Source organism: Ranitomeya variabilis, chromosome 4 (genome assembly GCF_051348905.1).
Source record: "Ranitomeya variabilis isolate aRanVar5 chromosome 4, aRanVar5.hap1, whole genome shotgun sequence".
NCBI lineage: Eukaryota > Metazoa > Chordata > Amphibia > Anura > Dendrobatidae > Ranitomeya > Ranitomeya variabilis.
In genome coordinates, this window is record NC_135235.1 from 259,160,375 (window position 1) to 259,186,540 (window position 26,166).

Consider the following 26,166-nt stretch of genomic DNA (forward strand, 5'->3'; position numbering starts at 1 on the left):
TGGAGTCAATGTAGTGAGATGTGTTGCCACAGGGATGGTGGGGCAGATTTACTTTTGGTAGGGCAGATTTCCTAATAATAAGCCATGGCTTTAAACACTTTGTACCAAGTATAAAGAGGTGTTTCGGTTTCGGAAAACCCATGCCCACTGTATGAAGTTTGATTTAAAATAAATAAACTGTATTTTTCACAACCTCCCCAGATCCAGCCCTAAACTTTCTCCACTGCTCCCGATTATTGGACTTGATCAATAACATGAAGAACAGTGATTAATAGGACACTAAACATGTGATTATGTTGCAGCACAGGTGTCATGGCTGGCACCTGCCTGCAGTTTTTTTTTTTCTTCAGTATGTACAGGTATTCATTATGTAAACTAGGGGGCAGGTCAGTGAGGGATCAGTGACCTGTCAGCAGTCTGCACTATGACTACCTAATCAAAGCACCACATAAAGAACTCCTCCCCCACTGGCCGCCCCGGGGCACGAGCATATCGTTAACTAAAAACTGAAAATAAAGATTAAACAACAACCACAAGATGGATTTCATAATCCAAGGTATAATTTTAATCAGTATAACGGCGCCGACCTGACACTGTGTGTAGGTCACTGTGCACAATGCTGCTGACAGGTTCCCTTTAAGGCTGTGGGCACTTCCAGTCCCATCACAGCCATGCCAAGTAATGGCACGGCTGTGATTGGCCAGCACACCACATAAGTCTGCCTGATAGTGTAAAATAAATAAATAATTAACCTCTTCACCTTCTTGAGATTGTTCTTGTTTTATATCCTTCTTCCCAGAGCCATAACATTTTTTTTTTATTTTTCCGTCAATAAGGCCGTGTGTGGGCTTGTTTTTTGAAGGACAAGTTGTACTTTTGAACACCATCATTGATTTTACCATACAGTGTACTGGAAAAGAGGAAAAAAAAATCCAAGTTCGATGAAATTGCAAAAAAAGAGCAATTCCACAAATGCTAAAACTGACCTGCCATTATTATTCTATATGTCATTACGAGTTCGTAAATACCAACATGTATAGGTGGTTATTTCTTATTTTAGTGGTGTAAAAAAAGTGCAATTTTCCGAGACATGTAGTAGCTCCATTTTTCGGGATCAGGGGCTGGGTTCAGGCTTATTTTCTGCGCGCTGAGCTGACTTTTTATTGATACCATATTGGGGTAGATATGACGTTTTGATCATCCATTATTGTATTTAATTGCAATGCTGCAGTGACCAAAAGAACGTAATTCTGGAGTTTTGATTTTTTTTTTTTCTCGTTACACTGTTTACCAATCAGATTAATTCTTGATATATTTTGATCGGGTGTTTCTGAACATGGCGATACCAAATAGGTTTATTTATATTTGTTTTCTTTTGAATGGGGCAAAAGTGGGGTCACCTTTCGAGACTTGAAGCTGCAATCATCTGATTGCTTGTGCTACACATAGCAGGGTTTCAACCCTCCTATTTGTAGCAGAAATGCTCATCTGTTATGAATAGCAGCAGATAGAGAATGACAAGCACGGGGGTCTCATGAAGACCCTAGTTGTCATGCTAACCCATCGGCGCCCCACGATGTGACCGGGGCGCTGATGGGCAGAGTTAGGCCGCCGTCACACATACGAGTTTTACGGACGTAAGAGCGCAGAAACTACGTCCGTAAAACTCGCATAACATACGGCACAATGATTCTCAATGGGTCTAGTCCTATCAGCCGTATATTACGGATCCGTAATATACGGCGTTCTACGGCCGTACAAAATCGCAGCATGCTGCGTTTGTCAGCGTATTGCGCAAATAATACGCCAATGAAAGTCTATGGGGGCGAGAAAAATACGAATTCCACACGGACCAGCAGTGTGACTTGCGAGAAATACGCAGCGGTGTTAGTGAAAAGTCGGTAATTCAATTGCCGGCTTTTCATTTCTCCTGCCTAAACCCGACAGGATATGAGACATGGTTTACATACAGTAAACCATCTCATATCCCCTTTTTTTTTGCATATTCCACACTACTAATGTTAGTAGTGTGTACGTGCAAAATGTGGGCGCTGTAGCTGCTAAAATAAAGGGTTAAATGGCGGAAAAAATTGGCGTGGGCTCCCGCGCAATTTTCTCCGCCAGAGTGGTATAGCCAGTGACTGACGGCAGATATTAATAGCCAGGAGAGGGTCCATGGTTATTGGCCCCCCCGTGGCTAAAAAAATCTGCCCCCAGCCACCCCAGAAAAGGCACATCTGGAAGATGCGCCTATTCTGGCACTTGGCCACTCTCTTCCCACTCCCGTGTAGCGGTGGGATATGGGGTAATGAAGGGTTAATGCCACCTTGCTATTGTAAGGTGACATTAAGCCAGATTAATAATGGAGAGGCGTCAATTATGACACCTATCCATTATTAATCCATTTGTCTGAAAGGGTTAAAAAACACACACACACATGATTTAAAAGTATTTTAATGAAAGAAACAAACAGGTTGTTTTAGTATTTTATTGCTCTCTCAATCCATCAGGAACACCCTCGCTTGGCAAAATAATAAACACACAATATACATACCTTCTGATGTCCTATCACGTCCCACGAGGTAATCCATCTGAAGGGGTTAACTAATATTACAGGCATGAGCTGCGCTAAACCACTCGCTCGTGCCTGTAATCCCCGGGTGCTGAAAGGAAAGCAGAGTGATCTATACTTACATTCAGTCGCGGTGATGCGCCCCTGCTGGATGTTCTCATGAACTGCAGCCTGGGAACTTTTTCCAACGCTCCAGGTCATATGAGGACATCCACCAGGGGGCGCATCACCGTGACTGAAGGAAATGTAGGTCAATGACCTACATTTCCTTCATTCGCCGGGGAATTACAAGCACGAGCACAGCTGCATTTGCAGGGCTCCTGCTTGTAAATTATTTTAACCCCTTCAGATGGATTACCTCGTGGGACGTGACGGTTCAACAGAGGGTATGTATCTTGTGCATTTATTGTTTTGCCAAGCGAGGGTCTGCAAATGGATTGAGAGAGCAATAAAATATTAAAACAACCGCTGTGTTTATTTCATTAAAATACTTTTAAATCATGTGTGTGTGTGTGTTTTTTAACCCTTTAAAACAATTGGATTAATAATGGATAGGTGTTATAATTGACGCCTCTCCATTATTAATCTGGCTTAATGTCACCTTACAATAGCAAGGTGGCATTAACCCTTCATTACCCCATATCCCACCGCTACACGGGAGTGGGAAGAGAGAGGCCAAGTGCCAGAATAGGCGCATCTTCCAGATGTGCCTTTTCTGGGGTGGCTGGGGGCAGATGTTTTTAGCCACGGGGGGCCAATAACCTTGGACCCTCTCCTGGCTATTAATATCTGCCGTCAGTCACTGGCTTTACCACTCTGGCGGAGAAAATTGCGCGGGAGCCCACGCCAATTTTTACCGCCATTTAACCCTTTATTTTAGCAGCTACAGCGCCCAAATTTTGCACATACACACCACTAACATTAGTAGTGTGGAATATGCAAAAAAAAGGGGGATATGAGATGGTTTACTGTATGTAAACCATGTCTCATATCCTGTCGGGTTTGGGAAGGAGAAATGAGAAGCCGGCAATTGAATTACCGGCTTTTCACAGATATCGCGCTGAAGTAAATATAAATACAGACTATATATATATATATATGTGTCTCAATGACATATATATATATATATATATATATATATATATATATATATATATATATATATATATATATATATAAATATATAGATCAAAAAAAGAAGCAGCACTCCATTTTCAAAAAGGTGCAGGATTTATTCAAATCCACATGTCTATGCTATGCTATGTTTTTTTGATCTATACTGAATACTGACGACCGGTGGACGGGTTGCCTGGAGGCTTTGCACCCTAAAGATAAGTTACACCAGTGTGCTGTTCCTTTTTTACTATTTTTATATAAATATATATATATATATATATATATATATATATATATATATATATATATATATATATATATATATATACTGTATATATGTTTTCCCGAACATTTGAGCACATAAATCCATTAGATGTCGGTTTTGCAAGCCTGCGAGAAAATATCGCAGTACGGATGCCATACGGATTACATACGGAGGATGCCATGCGCAAAATACGCTGACACACCCTGCCTACGGATCACTATTTTGGAAACATTTCTCCGTATTACGACCGTATTACGGCCGTAAAATACGGACCGTATTGTCTTACGCCAAGTGTGACGCCGGCCTTAGTAACGCGATTCCAGCGCGAGCATGCTAAATGCCGCTATGAGATAGACAGCGGCATTTAACATGTTAACAGCTGTGGGTCGATCACGATTCCACCGGTGGCTGTTAGGGGCACATGACAGCTGATCAGATCAGCTGCCATGTGCCTGAAAAGATGCGGGCTCAGCGCCAGAGCCTGCATCAAACAGGGAGGCGACCTATGATGTACCTATACGTCACAGGTTGTAAAGGGTTAAAAAAAATCAAACCGTTGTGTGGTCCCCCTTATTTTATAACCAGCCAAGGGAAAGCAGAAAGCTGCGAGCTGGTTTTATTATGGCAGAGTTCACATTTGCGTTGTTGGGCGCAGCGTCGGCGACGCAACGCAACCAACAACGCATGTACACAACGCAGCATTTTGCGACGCATGCGTTGTCATAAGATTCTACAGATCGGGACTTTCGGTGCAGGGAAAACGCTACAAGTAGCGTCCCCTGCGCCCTGTCTTGTGCGTCTATATGACGCATGCGTAGTAAAACGCAGTACAACGCATACCGGCGCATGTCCATGCGCCCCCCATGTTAAAGATAGGGGCGCATGACGCATGCGTCGGTATGCGTCAACGACGCTGCGCCCAACAACGCAAATGTGAACGTAGCCTATGCTGGGAAGGAGCTAATATCCATGGACCTTCCCAGCCTATTAATATCAGCCCAGCAGCTGTCTGATTTGCCTTCAATAAGGTCACCTCAGCTCACAGCACCTGTTTTTCGCAGAGTTCAGCATAAAAGCCGGACTGATGAACGGTGACGTCAATGCTCATCATTTCGGCTCTTGCGATGCCCTCATGAGAATTGGCGCCTGTGAACTGAGGTGACCTTACTGATGTCATCTTAGTTCACAGCGGCCGGGTCTCATGCAGTACAGCGTGAAAACTGGTAGCGGCTGCTCGTTGTGGGACCTACATTTGGATTATAGTGGACCCTGTGGATTTTTTTTATAGTAATAAATGAGGGAAAGTGGGAACTTGTAGGGAGTGATTTTTACAAATATAATACTTTTGTGTGTGTGTTTCATTCTTTTAACTACGAAGTTATTAATGAGGTGTCTGATAGTCTACTCTCCATTATTAACCCCTGGGTTTGTTCAGAAAAGTTAAAAAAATAAAACTGATGCCGGAATTTAATAATTCCAGTCACTTCACACCCAAAAATGCCTATAAATCATAACCCTAAAATAGTATAAATAAAAGTCATCCTGACGCACAAAAGAAAAAAAAAAAACTTTTCGCACAGAAAAATACAAACATTGTGGGTTTCAGGTAAAATGGCGACAAGTACCTTTTTTATTTTCTTTTACACGAAGTCCAACATTTTTAATTACAAATAATTATATTAAAAAAAGAATCATTTTCAGGTCATTTTAACCTCAAAGTGAATCGCATAAAACCAAGACCCCCCTCTAAAAAAAAAAAAAGGGCAGAAACGTGTTTATCCTCCATATTGCAAGTTTATTTGTCCCCAAAAAAGCATGGAGTCATTCAAAACTTCAAGTTGTCATGCAAACAACCTCATGCGGCTGTGGGGATGGAAAAATAAAGAAGTAATGACTCTTGAAATGGGAGCAAAAAAAAAGAGCAACAGTGAAAAATGGCAGCGCAACTGGAAGGTTAAAATGGCGTCTCCTCTCAGGTCCGCCCATGCTAGCTTTCCAATGCTCAGCAGCTGTACACCCGTTGCTACTTATCTTTTCTTCCTGTAGCAGTAATGATGCACTGCACACGACAAGTCACATACATTTCTGTGGGTTTGGAGTCACTTTCCTCAGAAATAAGTTTCCACACAGAACACAGCAGGAGCCGCCATCTCCTCACCTGAGACGCCGCATCCTCCACAACGTTTTCCCGTGGTTCTGCTGCCGACGAAATGGCACTGCGCTCACTAGTGGCCGATCAACAAAATGGCGGCGCAGCCCCTGCGCAACTTTTACCTCAGGAAATTGGCGGGACGCCTGAAGTTTTAGATTCGGTTTACCTCATGTCCTTGTTGTGTGGCCAAGGGGTGTTAAAATAAAATAATCTTTGGCAGTTTTGCGACTATGGTGTCTTGTGTATCGCCAAGGACTTGTGTGAGGAAAGCTAAGTGCAGGAGTCAGGAGAGCCTCCATATATGTCTGCCTCCAAGTCATTCATCCTGACTGAGCAACAGCAACTTGCTGATGTGGAAATCACTTAAAAGTGGAAATATCTGGTTCATTTTCCATGCTGAAAACATTGCTTTTATTTATTATGTATTTAAGCAACATCCGATATATTTTTTTTTCCCTCCAGGTGTTTTGCTATTCAGATTTTGAGCAGGAAAAAAAAAACTCATGGAATTTCCATAGAAATTAATAGCGAGAGTTTTTGAGGAGGATTTTGGTGCAGATTTGGTCCAAAACCTCTGAGTGCAAAAATTGTGTAATGAATCCTATCCGCATCAATGCTGCATATAAATTTGTATTCCTTTTTTTTTATTCCAGGATCAGACTTCTATGATGTGATGATAGACATTTTTTTTCTTTCATTTTTGTTACATTATTATTTAACAAATAGGAAGTGGCGCGTGCTTTAATTTCGTATACAGGTGACAAGAGCTTGCAGCCATTGCTGGACGACAGGCACTTCTGTATTGTCGTGCATTTCTGTGATCGCGGCAGCCATTATTATAGTCCAATCGTACTCGCCCGATTTGTTCTACCACTTGGATGACATGGCCGCAATTGAGTGCAGCATCTGAGGGGTTACGCTGCAGTGATCGGAGCTGGCTGTATAACGCAGCCGGCGTCCGCTGCTCAATGACCCCTGGTGCCCTTACGACATGTATGGTTTAACTGTGAGTGTTCATCTTGCAGCTACGATACTCCATCCGTGCGTGTGACCGCTGCAGACAATCGCTGTTCGCAGCATAGGTTTCTATTAAAATTTGCATAAATGATTTGGTAAAATAATTTTTATTTTTTTGCTTGCATACATGATTTTTTGTGCTTTCTGGGAATGTCCAAGCAAGGGGAGTCCGCGGGGTCCGTGTAGTATTGATGAAGAGAGATCCGAGGTAACATATAGTGAGTGACACAATGCCCAGGCCGTGATCGAAGCAGCAGCCATTACAAACCATTAAGGCTTGTTCACACGTAGCAGATTTCATTGCAAAGGTGGAAAACGTTGAGCAAATCCATTTTGGTGCAGAAGTTTTCTGAACTCCATCTTCTTGGCTGGTACAGTATCACACTGCGGATATCGTGTACACTAATCGGCAGCAGACACGCAGTGTTACCCTAAGGGCTCGTTCACACAAACATATTAATCAGAACACAATTTGGATGCGAAAACTACAGGTTCTTTTTCTTGACAACGGGTATCCGTGACTCCTGTGAGCTCTAGTGTAAAACCCCTTACCTCACATCATGTCACCCCCGAGATAACAGCCGCCTCCCCCTTCATCCGTAGTAAGAGAATAACCCTATTAAAAACGCACGACAAATAGGTTGGATTAATTGGCCACAGCAGCCGTTTATTAACATTTAAACATACAACAATAATGGAACAATAAACCCCGGAAGTGGATGATCCTCGAAGCCCGAAACATATATTGAACATTTTCCAGCCAAAGGTCCCACCTATTTTGGCCTTATATCCGCCTTACCCCCAGCCGCTATGCACCAGCTCGGGGGCAAACTCCACCCGCCAGGCCAGAACCCACACACCTGTTTGTGGTTCCCCTAATAATCCCTTCCATGGGATTATCTGTACCCCTTTGACCATTTTAAAATCACCCCGGGGAGTCCAGGACCTATTGAGATCCCCCCCCCCATCGATCCGCCATTTTCCACTTCCACCAACTTCGAGGATCACCCCCCCCTGCCACAAACATAAATGCTCTAAAACCTTAGACATTTATGTCCCTCCGCACTCTCAAAGCTGTTTCGATACCCTCCTGGATCGCCAAACACCACATATCGGTGCCAACCGCATTCAGATGCACACCATCCAACCTCCAGTAACCTCCCGTACCGGACTCCAAATTGACGTGCCGCACCACTACCGCTCCGTTCCTTGCCATGAAACGCGAAACAGCTTTGTTCACCTTAATCCTTGCTTTATTTACCCCTTCCAATGACCTAGCGCCCCGCCAAACCTTCCGCGGGACGATGTCCGACCACACCACCAAAACCTTGGGAAATATTGCCCACAACCTTAACATGTCGAACTTAATGTCCTTTATAAGTTCTCTACACGGCCTCTTCCCCAAGTCATTACCCCCCAAGTGAATAACCAAAATTTGTGGGACCTGATCCCAGCGCACAAAACGATGAAACTCGGGTAAAAATTGGCTCCACGTCATCCCCCTTTTTCCAATCCACCTCAGAGTTGCCACGTCATGCGAAAAACCCAATTGCCGGCCATCAGGACAAACCGCTGCCCTCTCAGCCGCCCAGAACACGAATGAGTGTCCCATAATCCAAACCAGCCTTTTGTCGTGTTCTGTAAGAGAATAAACGAGAACAACGATCAATTCAATAAAAGAAAAAAACCCCAACACTGGAACCATGAAGTTAAACCAAACCCGGACGAACATAAGACCGGAATCTCTCCGATTCCCACCGCCCGATTCTTTTAACCACCTCATCCCCCAAACCTCTCCTGGCTGCTTCCGTCGCAGCCCCTATACGAAATGAATGTCCGCTGTACTTTGCCGGTGAAATTCCCCCCCATTTCCAAACACTTCCGAAATAGTGAAACAAATTGAAAACGTGATAAGAAAGAACCATCCGCATGAACCAACAGTGGGTCGGATAATACACCCCCTCTTCTCATTAAGTTATCCACACAGATTACCGGGCACAACGGACAATTCGGAACTTCAAATAACACTATTTTACAGCCTTTCCCGGTAACGTCCGTTTTTGATGACCGAATGAACACAACCACCCTATCCGACGTAATATCCACGTCTTCCCTCCGCAAACCCCCTCCCTTGTATCTGGAGGGGCTAACCAACTCCCCCAGGCGAAATGCCCCAAAAAACGCCAACGAAAAAGCCGCTTGAAATAACGTCACCTCCCAATCCGAAAAACAAACAAACCGTAACTGCCTACCAATTGTTAACAGCACTTCGAAAGAAACCGGTCATCTGTCGTCAAACGACTTCTGCCCTTTTTTCCAGCCTTTTACTAATTGCGTCACCAAAAATGATTTTGTCTCGTCCCGCAAACCTCTGGCCTTGAAACCAAATGCTAGACCAGCTAGGAACTTACTCACTTTGGACACCGACCAACCTGATTCCCATACATGCCCTACTAACAACAACAGTCTATTCTCATCGTCCATCCCAGCTCCGTAGGACACCTTCCAATTCTTCCATGTACTCCAAGCTTGATCATACTGCAACCAAGACCTATCCGATAACGATCTAGCGAACAACTCCCTTACGGCCTGAAGGGCAGGTTCCACAGTTCCGCTGGACAATCCCGGCCCGCTGAATCCAAGCAAGGTCTCGGCCCTTGAGACCGATGCCACTGTGAATGGAAAAGGACATTGTCAGCATTAGTAGGCATAGCTGCCCTACAATCCGCTACAATCCACAAATTAAACTTGAGGCCCAAGAAAACCAGATGCTGCAGTATCCTGACAACTTCCGGAGATGCCGCAGATAACGTATTGATGGCTTCCACAACGCCCGCATGTTTGCAAGAAAAACGGATTTTTTTATTCATCACCATTTCGCCCCAAACTGACAACGCCACTATTCGAGGAAATAACTGAAGCAAAACCCGGTTTTGCAGCAAACCTTGCTCACGCCACCTGGGTGGCCACTCCGCCACTAAACCCTGACCGCAATACTGCAAACTGAACCCACGCATTTCGCTCACATTAATGCAAAAACCTAAGTCTACCGCATTCTCAACTGCCTGAATCCAAATGGATTTGCCATTATATTCTTCCAAGAAAAGAGCCCACACCTTCAAATCCTGTTTCAAATCCTTCGTCAATCTGATGAAATGTAGGGGAGACTTCACTCCCGCCGTTGCCAAAGACAAACGCCGACAAAATGGACGGCCCATCGGCATAATCCTGCAAGCAAAGTTCAGCTTGCCCAATAAAGATTGTAAATCGTGCAGCGTTATCTTACGCCGAGTACTTGCTTTTTTAACCTCATCCCGAAAAGCGACTAGCTTGTCATCAGGCAATCTGCATTCCATCGCTACGGTATCAATTTCTATGCCTAGAAAACACAGTGTCGTCGTCGGCCCGACGGTCTTCTCAGCCGCTAACGGGACTCCGAAACCTTTTGCTACCCTCTCCATCGTGTGTAGTAGAATCGAGCAAACCGCAGACTGTGGCGGGCCCACGAACATAAAATCATTGAGGTAATGTAAACAAGAACTCAAGCCAGATACATCCTTAACGACCCATTCCAAGAATGTACTAAACGCCTCAAAATAGGCACATGATAGCGAGCAGCCCATGGGAAGACAACGATCAATGAAAAAACCTCCATCCCAAAAACAACCTAACAGGTGCATGCTCTCAGGATGCACTGGTAACAGGCGAAACGCCGCCTCAATATCCGTCTTCGCCATCAAAGCCCCCCTATCGCATAGCCGTACCAAATTCATTGCTGCGTCGAACGACATGTAAGAGACCGCACACAGTTGAGGATCGATACCATCGTTCACTGACAGACCTTTTGGAAATGACAAATGATGAATAAGCCTAAATTTGTTAGGCTCCTTCTTCGGAACCACTCCGAGCGGTGACACCCTTAAATTACTGATTGGAGCTATTGCAAAAGGTCCTGCCATCCTTCCCAAATCAACCTCTTTCTTCAACTTCTCGGAAACCACACTGGGAAACTGCAATGCCGATTTTAAATTATTTTTTGACAAACAAACATCGTGCTCAATAAACGGAATTTTGAAACCATAACCAAAACCTTCCCTCAAAAGTGACGCTGCTGCTACGTCAGGATATCTATTTAGATACACCTCCATCGCGTCCAGCCGCACCGGTGTCTCCCCTTTTTTCAGCAACGTCCCCCCCTCTTGTTTTTCCCCCTCTAAAACATCTAGCTGCCCCGTGTGTGCCCCCACAAGTTGAGCATTCGTGCTTGAATTTACACTTGCTCCCAAACCTACAGGTCCCCTCATTAAAGGAGAAACACAGTCCCTTCTGCATTGCGACCGAGTGTCCTGACTGCCCTGAACTCCCGGCGCCCCCTTGAAATGGCTGACTTCCCTGATTTGTTCTAGCCGGTGCCATAACCCTCATCCATAAAGCAATGTCCTTATGGTCCCAACGTATGCTCGGGCGGACTGCCTTACGCTTCCTAAACTGCTCGTCATATCGCAGCCAGCCTTGCCCGCCATACACCCGGTAAGCCTCCCCAATTGCATCCATGTAGCAAAAGAGACCTGAACAATTTCCCGGTGCCTTTTCACCTATTATGCTCGCTAATATAGCAAAAGCTTGCAACCAATTTGAAAAAGAACGAGGGATCAGACGGTACCTCCTCTTTTCCTCATCATCTTTTTTGGAATCATCTCTTCGTAACCTATCAAGATTGAATCTTTCTAACGGTAACAATGAAAAAATATCCACATAGTCCCCCTTCCAAATCTTTTCTTTCACTTCCTCCTTCAAATGGGACCCCAGCAGTCCCTCAAAACATACATACACCTCGCTCCTAGCTGAATCATCCAAACGCACCGCCTCCTCGTTTTCCTTTTCTTTGCTAGCCCCTGCATTATGGGTCGCACCTCCCAAATCAGCTGACCCAGTCCCCCTTTCTGCTTCACTGCTGCCCCCCCCCGACGTAGCTGAGACTGCTGTACCTCGGCCCCCACACTGCAAAACCACCTCAGTGTCTGATAACATTCCTATACCTGCTGCCCTCTCTGCGCTCCCTAACCAAGCCGCTGTAGGTGACCCCACCCCAAGAGGACCCCCGTACCATATTCTAGCTAAATCTCTAAGGCCATGCAATATTAAAATCATCCCCACGCTAGCGCCCCCCATGACTGCCTCCCGCTCCCTAACCTCATTCGGAGCTAAGCAGGGGTTAAATACAGAAAATTGCTGGCTCTCACCTGGCTGCCTGGGCGCTGTGAACCCAGCAGCCGAAGGTCCTGGATCCTGACGAAGATGTGCTGGTCCCATGCTGGTTCTGTCTGCTGCTGGCTCCGCAGCTCCCGGGTCAACCTGCCTCACCAGCTGCCCACCGCCAGAAGCAGGCACACTGGCGATAATGGCAGGGACCCTCGGAGCTGCCGCCGCTGTCCATAGGGCGCCGCCATCTTGGGGAGGTCCTAGGTCCTGGTGCATAGATGCAGAACTCCAGAATGCGGCGCCATCTTGCTGGAGTCCTTGGTCCCGTGGCGCCGAGTCCCCTGCTGCGGCGCCATCTTGCCAGAGACCCCGGCCCTGCGGTGACGCCGCAGCGCTGCTGACCGAGGCAGCCGACTGCTGCCCGCCGCTCACCGGAGCTGCCCTCTCCGCACCGCGTCCATACTGCCCATCATGCGCCGCTCCTCCCGGCGTGCTAGAAGACAGGCCGGCGGGCTGCCGGCCGCTGGACCGCCTCCGCATGGGGGCCCGTCCCCTGGCTCCTCGTGCCCCTCCACGCTGAGCAGGGCCAGCCGGAACGCTGGCGCCTGCCGCTCCTGGTCCCGGATCCCGACGCCTCTGTGCTGCGGGGGGGGGGGGACCCCCACCCCTGTTGTAGGTCCCGCCTGTTGGATGGATTCCTCCCAGCCTGCGGGCGGGGAGCAGGGGGAGCGCGCCCGCCGACCACGGCTGGAGGGTCCCTGGCGGGGCTCCGAATGCGGCGCCGGACCCGGGGGGTAGCCTCGGGGCTTAAGCGTGCCGGAGGCCGAGAGCTCCGCGGCCGGCATCCCGCTGGAGGAGCGATGGAGGCTCCGGCTACCGACCCCTGGAGCAGGCTGTTCATCGAAGCCTGCAGCCAATCTGTCCCTTGGGTGCCCGCTGCGTCCCGCAGCTGCTGCAGCAAAGCCTCGACGTCCATCGTTTGTGGGTACAATGGAGTCTATGGCTGGTGAGTACCCAAAATGGTTGCCCCACTAACGTGGCCACCCCCTTTTATAAAGTCTCCCCCTCCCCTGCCCCGACCCCTCATTCTCCTTTCAAATTCAAAAACCTCCGTCACTCCCCTCACCTCTTTTAACCCTGTACCCCCCAGCAGTCCTAATAAGCTCCCTATTGTCGCACGTTTCCCTGTCATGGCGGCCTCCCCTAATCGCCAGAGGCCCAGTATGGCCTTTCTGGACCAAAAGTGAACAATTTTGCCTAATCCTGGCCTAAGGCTTAATTCAGACATTACTTTTTCACATACGTGTTTTATCCGTGGTTGTCATGGATAGAACATGTTCCCATCATAGTCTATGGGGTTGTTCTTTATTTCTTTTTTCTTTTTTTTTGCAGACTGTGTATCCTAAAAAATGAAATGGAGACATGTCCGTTTTTGACGTGCATCATGTATCAAAATTATCAATAGAAGTCTATGGGTCTGTGAAAATCATAAAAATTAATTAGAGTATTTGAAGCAGGTTTTAAAGAAGATCCACAAAAAAAAAAAAACACAGTGTGAACGCCTTCGGAAAAAAAAACCACTTTAAAAGTCGCCTGCGCGGATGGAAAAAAGTCTTTTGCTGCAAGAAGGTGAAAAGAAGGTTCTTTTATTCAGACAACGCGTTTCAGCGCCATATCAGCGTCTTTCTCAGGTCACAAAAAAAGACGATAGATAAGATTACAAGCGCATTTGCTTAAAATGTGCAGTGTTTTACAGTACCAGCATAATCATGCCATGGCCATGGTCGTTCCACGTGTCACAATGGGCTGGAACCCTCACGTGTCACAATGGGTCCTTGGCCTATAAAAAGCAGCGCGGTGGCAGTCATCTTCAGTCTGCTGCCGGAGCAGCGGCGAGCAGCATGATGGTAGATAGGCAGCAGGGTCTATACCCAGCATCTGGAGAGCTAAGGGAAGACAGCTGTTCGCTTGTTTGTTTTTGGAATTTCCCTCTCGCACACCTCCTCCTGAGGGCACATAGGAACAAAGAGGGGTAGGAGGGTTACAATAGGTGGGGTTATGCAGATTAAAAACGAGGGGCTCACAGCTTGAACAAACAGCAGAACGGCCATTGTGAAGGCGTCCGGTTTGCTAAAATGTCCTCCTCAGGGCAATCTTTTGCTCCATCTCCCTAAAGGGTATCAGTGTTAGGCCTTGGTGCGGCACAAGTGCAAAACGAGTTCTGGTTATTGCTTCTTGGCCTTCTGGCTATGATGAAGGGTCAGTGTCAGGCCTCCAGGCGGCACAAGTACAAAACCATTTTTGGTTATCGCTTCTCGGCGTTTTGGCTATGATCGTCGTCGCCGCCGCCCAAGATCAATTATAGTATCTGTTGTTATCAGTTTAATATCTGATACGTCTCCTAATTGGGGACCATATATTAAATGGATTTTTAGAACAGGGAGATGGGAAAAGAGCTTGCTCTGTCCACTCACGCATTGACCCGTTATTGCAGTATCTCCGGGAACAGTGCACGCCTTCTCTGATCCGGTTTCCAAAAACAGATTGAATTGAAATCAGCGCAAGTTGTGTTTTAACCCACGATGTGAATTCTTTTCAGGGTCAAAGAAGCACATTTCAGATGCCAAGTGTAGCATTTTTCTCGCTTTCGCTTGACCGTTTGCAACATTTTGTGTGTGTGCCTTGCCTTGCTTTCACCTATGTATGTCAAGCATTATATTGCATTCAATATGCAATCAATCAATCAATCAGTCTTTACTGGTTGCATCAGGTGTGTTAAGATGTAGGTGCAGCGCCCCAGAGTCCTGGTCGTTGCAGTACTGTGGCTCCGCCACTATGGGGAGCCATGGTGCGTTCGATGGCACTGAAGGAGTTCATCTGATCAGGTATCACAGACACCAATACATTTCACCGCAGGGCCTCTGGGGGGAGCTAAGGGTGCTATTCATTAGGCCACTCCCCACCATAGTGGGTAAACCGGGGGTCAGGCAGGAAGTTAGATCAGAAAGCTGACTGGATTGGACGAAGCAACACTCAGTGGCAGAGGGTGTTGTGGAGGAAGAGACAGTAGGGTCTCTGCCAGGGGTGGGATCCTGGCAGAGGCTTGGCATTGGAAAGAACGTAACGGGACCGTGCCTGCTCAGAATAGCGGCGGTGCCCTAAGAAAGGACTAGAAGCGAGATAGATTGTGCTGAGTGAGAAACGAGATCAAGCAATAGGAGAATTCCAGTAGGGGTCGTGCTGTAAGACCGAAGCAACACCCTACTGAGGCGCACTACCGGTGGCCGGAACGCCGAGGGAGTAGAATAACATTCAGCTTCAAGCAATACTCCAAACAGCGGCAGGACAGTCAGTTTAAGGCGGGCTGTCTAACACATATCACCTATGAAGTCTTGGGAGGCAATTGCGGGAGAGGGGCGTCTCTAGGGTCCCGGAAGAACTCCAGGCCTACCCGACAAACGGGTGCCGTTCTAACCGTAACATCAGGGAGGGACGGACGATTAGAAGAACATCATTTAATCGAGTTGTGAGGGAACTTAAGAAACAGACACAACAGTTGTGGGGTACTTTCCGTAAGCACAGCAGGGGAGGACTACAACACATAGCGCTAAGAAGGAAGGCACCGATTTCCACCTGTGAAGAGAACTCTGGAAGTGCCCTTGGACCGGCCGGACTTGCGCAGCCTGGTGAACCGTATTCTGGACTGAGGACTCAGAGATCTCCAGTAAAGAGGTAAAGAGACTGCAACCTGGTGTCCTCGTTATTTACCGCGACCTGCACCCCACAACTGCACCGACATCCACACCGATCATTCACTGTGCGCCCCACGGCAGGGTCACGGACCGGGGCCTAGCCGCCGTGACAACCCCAGAAGCAGAGACTCAGAGGCCCGGTACCGGGTACCCCTCGGCCCTGCGGCAGTGGGGGCGCTACATAGGCCTGTATTAGGCCTTTGTTACTGTGTTGCATATATACTGTGCCATCCATCTACAAAGTTAGGCCCCCCTGCTGTCAGTACTTGGCGTTTAAATTGAAGTATCCAATGAGTGGTTCTGCCATACATACCACATTTGTGACCGCATGAATTCTTTTGTAAAACCTTGTTTCCCTCTTGTGGACCACTGACTTTTAAATTTGGTGTATATGTATTTAAAAAAAGGAAAAATCGTGTCTGTGCTGATCTCGAATACGCTGCCTATCTCCAACTGTGTGAGTATTCTAATGCTTTCTAGCAACCAGGTGCGCTGCCTGCATTTTATAGAATCTGTTCACGGAACCCTCACGTCTCACAATTGGCCCTTGTCCATGGTCGTTCCACGTGTCACAATGGGCTGGAACCCTTACGTGTCACAATTGGCCCTTAGCCATGGTTTTCCATGTGTCACAATGGGCTGGAACCCTCACGTGTCACAATGCGTCCTTGGCCTATAAAAAGCAGCGTGGTGGCAGTCATCTTCAGTCTGCTGCCGGAGCAGCGGTGAGCAGCATGGTGGTAGATAGGCAGCAGGGTCTATACCCAGCATCTGGAGAGCTAAGGGAAGACAGCTGTTCGCTTGTTTGTTTTTGGATTTTCCCTCTCGCACACCTCCTCCTGAGGGCACATAGGAACAAAGAGGGGTAGGAGGGTTACAATAGGTGGGGTTATGCAGATTAAAAACGAGGGGCTCACAGCTTGAACAAACAGCAGAACGGCCATTGTGAAGGCGTACGGTTTGCTAAAATGTCCTCCTCAGGGCAATCTTTTGCTCCATCTCCCTAAAGGGTATCAGTGTTAGGCCTTGGTGCGGCACAAGTGCAAAACGAGTTCTGGTTATTGCTTCTTGGCCTTCTGGCTACGATGAAGGATCAGTGTCAGGCCTCCAGGCGGCACAAGTACAAAACCATTTTTGGTTATCGCTTCTCGGCGTTTTGGCTATGATCGTCGTCGCCGCCGCCCAAGATAAATTGTAGTATCTGTTGTTATCAGTTTAATATCTGATACGTCTCCTAATTGGGGACCATATATTAAATGGATTTTTAGAACAGGGAGATGGGAAAAGAGCTTGCTCTGTCCACTCACGCATTGACCCGTTATTGCAGTATCTCCGGGAACAGTGCACTCCTTCTCTGATCCGGTTTCCAAAAACAGATTGAATTGAAATCAGCGCAAGTTGTGTTTTAACCCACGATTAGTGTTGAGCGATACCGTCCGATACTTGAAAGTATCGGTATCGGAAAGTATCGGCCGATACCGGCAAAGTATCGGATCTAATCCGATACCGATACCCGATACCAATACAAGTCAATGGGACTCAAGTATCGGACGGTATCCCTGATGGTTCCCAGGGTCTGAAGGAGAGGAAACTCTCCTTCAGGCCCTGGGATCCATATTAATGTGTAAAAGAAAGAATTAAAATAAAAAATATTGCTATACTCACCTCTCCGACGCAGCCTGGACCTTACCGAGGGAAACGGCAGCGTTCTTTGCTTAAAATGCGCGCGTTTACTGCCTTCCGTGACGTCACGGCTTGTGATTGGTTGCGTGCCACCCATGTGACCGCGACGCGACCAATCACAGCAAGCCGTGACGTAATTTTCAGGTCCTGAATGCAGAATTAGGCATTCAGGACCTGAAATTACGTCACAGCTTGCTGTGATTGGTCGCGTCGCGGTCACATGGGCGACGCGACCAATCACAAGCCGTGACGTCACGGGAGGCAGGAAACGCGCGCATTTTTAAATTACGTCACGGCTTGTGATTGGTTGCGTGCCGCCCATGTGACCGCGACGCGACCAATCACAGCAAGCCGTGACGTAATTTCAGGTCCTGAATGCCTAATTCTGCATTCAGGACCTGAAAATTACGTCACGGCTTGCTGTGATTGGTCGCGTCGCGGCCACATGGGCGGCACGCGACCAATCACAAGCCGTGACGTCACGGAAGGCAGTAAACACGCACATTTTAAGCAAAGAACGCTGCCGGTTCCCTCTGTAAGGTTCAGGCTGCGTCGGAGAGGTGAGTATAGCAATATTTTTTATTTTAATTCTTTCTTTTACACATTAATGTTGTTTCGATACCGATACCCAATACCAGAAAAGTATCGGATCTCGGTATCGGAATTCCGATACCCGCAAGTATCGGCCGATACCCGATACTTGCGGTATCGGAATGCTCAACACTACCCACGATGTGAATTCTTTTCAGGGTCAAAGAAGCACATTTCAGATGCCAAGTGTAGCATTTTTCTCACTTTCGCTTGACCATTTGCAACATTTTGTGTGTGTGCCTTGCCTTGCTTTCACCTATGTATGTCAAGCATTATATTGCATTCAATATGCAATCAATCAATCAATCAATTTGTCTTTACTGGTTGCATCAGGTGTGTTAAAATGTAGGCCTGTATTAGGCCTTTGTTACTGTGTTGCATATATACTGTGCCATCTATCTACAAAGTTAGGCCCCCCTGCTGTCAGTACTTGGCGTTTAAATTGAAGTATCCAATGAGTGGTTCTGCCATACATACCACATTTGTGACCGCATGAATTCTTTTGTAAAACCTAGTTTCCCTCTTGTGGACCACTGACTTTTAAATTTGGTGTATGTGTATTTTAAAAAAGGAAAAATCGTGTCTGTGCTGATCTCGAATACGCTGCCTATCTCCACCTGTGTGAGTATTCTAATGCTTTCTAGCAACCAGGTGCGCTGCCTGCATTTTATAGAATCTGTTCACGGAACCCTCACGTGTCACAATTGGCCCTTGGCCATGGTCGTTCCACGTGTCACAATGGGCTGGAACCCTCACGTGTCACAATTGGCCCTTGGCCATGGTCGTTCCACGTGTCACAATGGGCTGGAACCCTCACGTGTCACAATGGGTCCTTGGCCTATAAAAAGCAGCGCGGTGGCAGTCATCTTCAGTCTGCTGCCAGAGCAGCGGCGAGCAGCATGGTGGTAGATAGGCAGCAGGGTCTATACCCAGCATCTGGAGAGCTAAGGGAAGACAGCTGTTCGCTTGTTTGTTTTTGGAATTTCCCTCTCGCACACCTCCTCCTGAGGGCACATAGGAACAAAGAGGGGTAGGAGGGTTACAATAGGTGGGGTTATGCAGATTAAAAACGAGGGGCTCACAGCTTGAACAAACAGCAGAACGGCCATTGTGACGGCGTCCGGTTTGCTAAAATGTCCTCCTCAGGGCAATCTTTTGCTCCATCTCCCTAAAGGGTATCAGTGTTAGGCCTTGGTGCGGCACAAGTGCAAAACGAGTTCTGGTTATTGCTTCTTGGCCTTCTGGCTATGATGAAGGATCAGTGTCAGGCCTCCAGGCGGCACAAGTACAAAACCATTTTTGATCGCTTCTCGGCGTTTTGGCTATGATCGTCGTCGCCGCCGCCCAAGATCAATTGTAGTATCTGTTGTTATCAGTTTAATATCTGATACGTCTCCTAATTGGGGACCATATATTAAATGGATTTTTAGAACAGGGAGATGGGAAAAGAGCTTGCTCTGTCCACTCACGCATTGACCCGTTATTGCAGTATCTCCGGGAACAGTGCACGCCTTCTCTGATCCGGTTTCCAAAAACAGATTGAATTGAAATCAGCGCAAGTTGTGTTTTAACCCACGATGTAAATTCTTTTCAGGGTCAAAGAAGCACATTTCAGATGCCAAGTGTAGCATTTTTCTCGCTTTCGCTTGACCGTTTGCAACATTTTGTGTGTGTGCCTTGCCTTGCTTTCACCTATGTATGTCAAGCATTATATTGCATTCAATATGCAATCAATCAATCAATCAATTTGTCTTTACTGGTTGCATCAGGTGTGTTAAGATGTAGGCCTGTATTAGGCCTTTGTTACTGTGTTGCATATATACTGTGCCATCCATCTACAAAGTTAGGCCCCCCTGCTGTCAGTACTTGGCGTTTAAATTGAAGTATCCAATGAGTGGTTCTGCCATACATACCACATTTGTGACCGCATGAATTCTTTTGTAAAACCTTGTTTCCCTCTTGTGGACCACTGACTTTTAAATTTGGTGTATATGTATTTAAAAAAAGGAAAAATCGTGTCTGTGCTGATCTCGAATACGCTGCCTATCTCCAACTGTGTGAGTATTCTAATGCTTTCTAGCAACCAGGTGCGCTGCCTGCATTTTATAGAATCTGTTCACGGAACCCTCACGTGTCACAATTGGCCCTTAGCCATGGTTTTCCATGTGTCACAATGGGCTGGAACCCTCACGTGTCACAATGGGTCCTTGGCCTATAAAAAGCAGCGCGGTGGCAGTCATCTTCAGTCTGCTGCCGGAGCAGCGGTGAGCAGCATGGTGGTAGATAGGCAGCAGGGTCTATACCCAGCATCTGGAGAGCTAAGGGAAGACAGCTGTTCGCTTGTTTGTTTTTGGATTTTCCCTCTCGCACACCTCCTCCTGAGGGCACATAGGAACAAAGAGGGGTAGGAGGGTTACAATAGGTGGGGTTATGCAGATTAAAAACGAGGGGCTCACAGCTTGAACAAACAGCAGAACGGCCATTGTGAAGGCGTCCGGTTTCCTAAAATGTCCTCCTCAGGGCAATCTTTTGCTCCATCTCCCTAAAGGGTATCAGTGTTAGGCCTTGGTGCGGCACAAGTGCAAAACGAGTTCTGGTTATTGCTTCTTGGCCTTCTGGCTATGATGAAGGATCAGTGTCAGGCCTCCAGGCGGCACAAGTACAAAACCATTTTTGGTTATCGCTTCTCGGCGTTTTGGCTATGATCGTCGTCGCCGCCGCCCAAGATCAATTGTAGTATCTGTTGTTATCAGTTTAATATCTGATACGTCTCCTAATTGGGGACCATATATTAAATGGATTTTTAGAACAGGGAGATGGGAAAAGAGCTTGCTCTGTCCACTCACGCATTGACCCGTTATTGCAGTATCTCCGGGAACAGTGCACTCCTTCTCTGATCCGGTTTCCAAAAACAGATTGAATTGAAATCAGCGCAAGTTGTGTTTTAACCCACGATGTGAATTCTTTTCAGGGTCAAAGAAGCACATTTCAGATGCCAAGTGTAGCATTTTTCTCGCTTTCGCTTGACCATTTGCAACATTTTGTGTGTGTGCCTTGCCTTGCTTTCACCTATGTATGTCAAGCATTATATTGCATTCAATATGCAATCAATCAATTTGTCTTTACTGGTTGCATCAGGTGTGTTAAGATGTAGGCCTCTATTAGGCCTTTGTTACTGTGTTGCATATATACTGTGCCATCCATCTACAAAGTTAGGCCCCCCTGCTGTCAGTATTTGGCGTTTAAATTGAAGTATCCAATGAGTGGTTCTGCCATACATACCACATTTGTGACCGCATGAATTCTTTTGTAAAACCTTGTTTCCCTCTTGTGGACCACTGACTTTTAAATTTGGTGTATATGTATTTAAAAAAAGGAAAAATCGTGTCTGTGCTGATCTCGAATACGCTGCCTATCTCCACCTGTGTGAGTATTCTAATGCTTTCTAGCAACCAGGTGCGCTGCCTGCATTTTATAGAATGTGTTCACGGAACCCTCACGTGTCACAATTGGCCCTTGGCCATGGTCGTTCCACGTGTCACAATGGGCTGGAACCCTCACGTGTCACAATTGGCCCTTAGCCATGGTCGTTCCACGTGTCACAATGGGCTGGAACCCTCACGTGTCACAATGGGTCCTTGGCCTATAAAAAGCAGCGCGGTGGCAGTCATCTTCAGTCTGCTGCCGGGGCAGCAGCGAGCAGCATGGTGGTAGATAGGTAGCAGGGTCGATACCCAGCATCTGGAGAGCTAAGGGAAGACAGCTGTTCGCTTGTTTGTTTTTGGAATTTCCCTCTTGCACACCTCCTCCTGAGGGCACATAGGAACAAAGAGGGGTAGGAGGGTTACAATAGGTGGGGTTATGCAGATTAAAAACGAGGGGCTCACAGCTTGAACAAACAGCAGAACGGCCATTGTGAAGGCGTCCGGTTTGCTAAAATGTCCTCCTCAGGGCAATCTTTTGCTCCATCTCCTGTCATGAATCCCCAATGGCTAGGGATAGCACAGGACAAGCCAAGTACAAATAAATAACGGACGAGCTCTAGGGTGATGGAACCTGGGCTGACCGCTGCCCTACGCCTGACAAACGCAACTAGAGATAGCCAGGGAGCGTGCCTACGTTGGTTCTAGACGCCACGCACCAGCCTAAGAGCTAACTAGTACTGCAGAGAAAATAAGACCTCACTTGCCTCCAGAGGAATGAACCCCAAAAGATATAGTTGCCCCCTCACATGTATTGACGGTGAAATGAGAGGAAGGCACACACATAGAGATGATATATATAGCTTTAGCAAATTGAGGCCCGCTGTAAACTAGAAAGCAGAAAGATACAAAAGGGGACTGAGCGGTCAGCAAAAAACCCTAATCAAAAAAAACCATCCTGAGATTACAAGAACCCATGTGCCAACTCATGGCACATGGGGAGAACCTCAGTCCACTAGAGCTACCAGCTAGCATAGAGACATAATAAGCAAGCTGGACAAAAAAACCAAACAACTGAAAATCAGCACTTAGCTTATCCTGAAAGATCTGGGAGCAGGTAGGCAGGAACCAAACAGAGCACATCTGAATACATTGATAGCCGGCAAGGGAATGACAGAAAGGCCAGGTAAAATAGGAAACACCCAGCCTCTGATGGACAGGTGGAAACCAAAGGCCGCAACCCACCAAAGTCACCCAGTACCAGCAGCAACCACCAGAGGGAGCCCACAAACAGAATCCACAACAGTACCCCCCCCTTGAGGAGGGGTCACCGAACCCTCACGAGAACCCCCAGGGCGATCAGGGTGAGCTCTATGGAAGGCGCGGACCAAATCAGTCGCATGAACATCGGAGGCGACCACCCAGGAATTATCCTCCTGACCATAACCCTTCCACTTAACCAAATACTGGAGTTTGCGTCTGGAAACACGAGAATCCAAGATCTTCTCAACAACATACTCCAATTCTCCCTCCACCAGCACCGGAGCAGGAGGCTCAACCGAAGGAACAACGGGCACCTCATACCTCCGCAACAACGACCGATGGAACACATTATGAAGAGCAAACGATGCTGGGAGATCCAAACGAAAAGATACAGGGTTAAGAATCTCCGAGATCCTATAAGGACCGATGAACCGAGGCTTGAACTTAGGAGAAGAGACCTTCATAGGGACAAAACGAGAAGACAACCACACCAAATCCCCAACAAGAAGTCGGGGACCCACGCGGCGACGGCGATTAGCAAACTGCTGAGTCTTCTCCTGAGATAACTTCAAATTGTCCACCACCTGATTCCAAATCTGATGTAGCCTGTCCACCACCACGTCCACTCCAGAACAATCCGAAGACTCCACCTGACCAGAGGAAAAACGAGGATGAAACCCCGAATTACAAAAAAAAGGAGAGACCAACGTGGCAGAACTAGCCCGATTATTAAGAGCAAATTCGGCCAGTGGCAAAAAAGCAACCCAGTCATCTTGATCAGCAGAAACAAAACACCTCAAATAAGTTTCCAAGGTCTGATTAGTTCGCTCCGTCTGGCCATTCGTCTGAGGATGGAATGCAGACGAAAAAGACAAATCAATGCCCATCTTGGCACAAAACGTCCGCCAAAATCTAGATACAAACTGGGATCCCCTGTCAGAAACGATATTCTCCGGAATCCCATGCAAACGAACCACGTTCTGAAAAAATAAAGGGACCAACTCAGAGGAGGAGGGCAACTTAGGCAAGGGCACCAAATGAACCATCTTAGAAAAGCGGTCACACACAACCCAGATAACGGACATTTTCTGTGAAACCGGGAGATCAGAAATAAAATCCATGGAAATGTGCGTCCAAGGCCTCTTCGGGATGGGCAAGGATAACAACAACCCACTGGCCCGAGAACAGCAAGGCTTAGCTCGAGCACACACTTCACAAGACTGCACAAAGGTACGCACATCCCTAGACAAGGAAGGCCACCAAAAAGACCTGGCCACCAAGTCTCTAGTACCAAATATTCCAGGATGACCAGCCAACACAGAAGAATGGACCTCGGAGATGACTCTACTGGTCCACTCATCCGGGACAAACAGTCTTTCTGGTGGACAACGATCCGGTTTATCCACCTGAAACTCCTGCAATGCACGTCGCAAGTCTGGGGATACGGCGGACAATATTACCCCATCCCTAAGGATACCGGTAGGCCCAGAGTCTCCAGGAGAGTCAGGCACAAAACTCCTGGAAAGAGCATCTGCCTTCACATTCTTTGAACCTGGCAGGTATGAAACCACGAAATTGAAACGAGAAAAAAACAACGACCAACGAGCCTGTCTAGGATTCAAACGCCTGGCAGACTCAAGGTAAATGAGATTCTTGTGATCAGTCAAGACCACCACACGATGTTTAGCACCCTCAAGCCAATGACGCCACTCCTCAAATGCCCACTTCATGGCCAAAAGCTCCCGATTACCCACATCATAATTGCGCTCGGCGGGCGAGAATTTTCTAGAGAAGAATGCACATGGCTTCATCACTGAGCCATTAGAACTTCTCTGTGACAAAACCGCCCCCGCTTCAATCTCGGAAGCATCAACCTCAACCTGAAAAGGAAGTGAAACATCTGGTTGACACAACACAGGAGCAGAAGAAAACCGGCGCTTAAGTTCCTGAAAGGCCTCCACAGCCGCAGGAGACCAATCAGCAACATCAGCACCCTTTTTAGTCAAATCAGTCAAAGGTTTAACAATACTGGAAAAATTAGCAATGAACCGACGATAAAAATTAGCAAACCCCAATAACTTCTGAAGGCTCTTAACAGATGTAGGTTGTGTCCAGTCACAAATAGCCTGAACCTTGACGGGATCCATCTCAATAGTAGAAGGAGAAAAAATGTACCCCAAAAAAGAAATCTTCTGGACTCCGAAGAGACACTTTGAGCCCTTCACAAACAGAGAATTGGTCCGCAGAACCTGAAACACCTTCCTGACCTGTAGAACATGAGACTCCCAGTCATCAGAAAACACCAAAATATCATCCAAATACACAATCATAAACTTATCCAGATATTCACGGAAAATATTGTGCATAAAGGACTGAAAGACTGACGGAGCATTGGAGAGTCCAAAAGGCATTACCAAATACTCAAAATGGCCCTCAGGCGTATTAAATGCGGTTTTCCACTCATCACCCTTTTTTATCCGCACCAGATTATACGCACCGCGAAGATCTATCTTAGTGAACCACCTAGCCCCCTTAATGCGAGCAAACAAATCAGTTAATAATGGCAATGGATACTGATATTTGACTGTAATCTTATTCAGAAGGCGATAATCTATACAAGGCCTCAGGGAACCATCTTTTTTTGCCACGAAAAAAAAACCTGCTCCCAGAGGGGACGAAGATGGACGAATATGTCCCTTTTCCAAGGACTCCTTAATATAATTCCGCATAGCAGTATGCTCTGGCAGTGACAGATTAAATAAACGACCCTTAGGGAACTTACTGCCAGGAATCAATTCTATAGCACAGTCACACTCTCTATGAGGAGGGAGCGAATTGAGCTTAGGCTCCTCAAAAACATCCCTATAGTCAGATAAAAACGCAGGGATCTCAGAAGGAGTAGATGAAGCGATTGAAATCGGAGGTGCATCACCATGAACCCCCTGACATCCCCAGCTTAACACAGACATTGTTTTCCAGTCCAGGACAGGATTATGAGTTTGTAACCATGGCAGACCAAGCACTAGTACATCATGTAAATTATACAGTACAAGGAAGCGAATCACCTCCTGATGAATGGGAGTCATGCGCATGGTCACTTGTGTCCAGTACTGCGGTTTATTCATAGCCAA

General features: G+C 47.0%; 4 pseudogenes; all 4 read left to right on the top strand.

Moving 5' to 3' along the window:
* The first annotated feature begins 14,631 nt into the window (after positions 1–14,631).
* Positions 14,632–14,843, top strand: LOC143771187 (U2 spliceosomal RNA; annotated as a pseudogene).
* Positions 14,844–17,216: 2,373 nt separating this feature from the next.
* On the top strand, positions 17,217–17,428 carry LOC143771190 (U2 spliceosomal RNA; annotated as a pseudogene).
* A 2,224-nt stretch (positions 17,429–19,652) lies between these two features.
* On the top strand, positions 19,653–19,864 carry LOC143771169 (U2 spliceosomal RNA; annotated as a pseudogene).
* Positions 19,865–21,029: 1,165 nt separating this feature from the next.
* LOC143771164 (U2 spliceosomal RNA) lies at positions 21,030–21,241 on the top strand (annotated as a pseudogene).
* Positions 21,242–26,166: the final 4,925 nt, after the last annotated feature.